A 2,761-nucleotide genomic window follows, 5' to 3' on the forward strand; every position below is an offset into this window, starting at 1 on the left:
ATTACTGTTCTCAAAACATGCGTTCAATAATTAGCTTTATAATTTTAGATTTAGAAAATGCTCTAATAATTTTACTCATGGTCTGAGTAAAATGAGATGAAAATCCAAAATCAGTTTAATAAAAAAAAAATCACATGGCATTCGAATGGCTCCACCACACTTTGAATCACTGTGAACAGTGCAAAAATCGTGAATGGGCACAGCTCTATTCCACAGACTTACCCATGCAAAAATTAAACTCACGTCATTTTCCTGCTTGAGCAAGGAGCCCAGACTAACCATGTCACTACAGATGCCTTCAACTTCAATAGTTACTTAAGCTATTCCAGTGGGTGGTTGGCGGTTGCTCTGGTGTGCTTTGCTCTTTCTTTCCTATCAAGCATTTGTTGTCCTAATGTCTTCTTTTTTTTTGAGTTTGTTACTCTCTTGTAGCACCTCTAATTTTCGGCACTCATATGATCTTATTGTGTTGAAAGTGCTGAAAAACTCGTACAAAAACTAAAGCTATAAAAAACAACATGGACACTGAGTAAATAATGAAACAAAAGCCATCTTGATTTTTACAAAATAGTTCATTTTTAATAAATATAGGTATTCGCATCTTTGGAAACAACAGGAATACTGATTAACATACAGACCAAAATTGAAAGAAGTAAAGAAACACCGGGGTCACAAACCGGAGACACACACTGACATACCTGGCCTTGACCTTGCCAGAGGTCATCTCAAGGTTTTTATAAGACGAGATTCAGAAGTCATCTCAAGGTACTTTCAAGATGAGATTCAGACTATCATTATGCTACGATTAATTCATTTTCAATAATTTCAATAATTAATTTCATTTCATTTATTTTCTCCAAAATCTTGTATCAAATAATATTTTTGATCTACAGAGCCATTCTCATTTGCACAAATGTATACATCTTACCCTGTTTACCTTTTTTTTTATGAAAGCCAAGTGACTAGCATGCTCCATATTTAAGAAAAGCTAGATTTTTTTTTAAGACGACAGTAGCTGGTGCATGAAGATGCACGATTTTTTTTATTTCTAAGTTGAAATTTCAATACAGAAGGAATAAAGAAAGAACAAGGGCTTTCAGTTAAGAACGTGAATGAATGATAGAGGTTTTGAGAAGTAGTCAAAAGCTAGTGTGAAAGAAAACTTTTGAGAATACATCCAGAATTGGAAAAGTGAAGAAAGACAGAAGGACAGAAAGAAAACCTAGAGAGGGTAAAGATGTAGGACCTAGCAGTGCCGACCATCAACAACAACAACAATAACAACAAAAGAAAGTGCAACCTGACATATTAGTCCGCTTGTGGGAGAAAAAAAAACAACAATAAGCAAAAAAAAAAAACCCCCAAAAAACCCAACCGCCACAACAATGTTCTCTCAATGCTGCAATAGAATAGAGAAAGACAGATGAGATAGACAGAAAAAAAAATTCCAAAGGAGAGTAAAGAGGTAGGAGCTATCAGTTGGAGTCAGCGTGTGTATGCCAGTCTGTGACATCACCGTGCCGTCAGCTGGAGTGTGACGTCACTGTGCCATCGGGTCAGGAGTGACGTCAGTGCGGGCAGAGCGTGGTATTGGCGGCCAAGACCTCGAGCACACTGCGCACGGTGGGCAAAACCTCCCACACCCGCGGTAGGCTGGACACTGGCACAGAGCATCTGAGGTCCAACACAGAAATAACTTATCATATTCATCGTTATCATCATCATCGTCATCATTATCATTATCAACATCGTCACCGTCACAATCAGCGTCATCATCATTATCATTATCATCATCAATATCATCACCATCGTCATCATCATCATCATCATCATCATCATCATCATTGTTGTAAGTACGATAAAACAAAGAAAAAGTTGGTGGAGACTTGAATTTTTGAAGTTTTGTGATAAAAAATATGTTCAATGTTTTGCCCTTATAATTACATGAACAGACTTTTTCAGGAACGTGATAAAAAAAAAAAAACTTAATCAGAAATAATAACAATAAAACAATCATCATCATCATCATTATCATCATCATTATAACAAATCGGGGTAGGGAGGGACAGTCTTCAGAAAAGTTCAGACAACCAATAGAAATTTTAAAATATTGTATCACCTCGAAGGCTTCTTCGGGAGCAACTGAGAGTAAAGCTAAAGACAGCACTGTGTATAATATACAACTACACACATAATATATACACCAATGGTTATTATAAAAGACACAATTTTGATCATTTAGAAGGCAGGCTTTGGCCCTGTCTGCCAGGGCCAATCCAGGCTGAAGAGGATACAACGTCCCAAAAGAAAGACGGAATATAATATTCTATCAAAATTCCGCCCCACATGGGAATCGAACTCAGGTCTTCTGCAATCAACGGCAAATCGCTTCTATCGCTTCAGCACAAATGACGGTATTAATATTACCTACGAGTAAGAACATGTGGCGTCGGTGGCCTAGTGGTTAGGCTCTCAGACTCACAACTGTAGGGTCATGGGTTCACATTCCATCAGGGACCCGACATTGTATCCTTGGGAAAGGCATTTTACACTAATTTTCCTGACTTCATCCAGGTGAGGATGGGTACCCAGCTATACACAGCGAAAGATCTTGTCAGTCTGTTAGTGTTTAAGTGTATAATCAGCTGCTTGCACTGCATACTTCCTGGGAAGCGGAGAATATTTCTGAGTTTGTATGGTCTGCTAGGCTAATACTATTAGTAGGCCTATAAAGCGCATAGAGGTTGCTGTAGAGCGGGGT

Source organism: Aplysia californica, unplaced genomic scaffold (assembly GCF_000002075.1).
Source record: "Aplysia californica isolate F4 #8 unplaced genomic scaffold, AplCal3.0 scaffold00414, whole genome shotgun sequence".
Taxonomy (NCBI): domain Eukaryota; kingdom Metazoa; phylum Mollusca; class Gastropoda; order Aplysiida; family Aplysiidae; genus Aplysia; species Aplysia californica.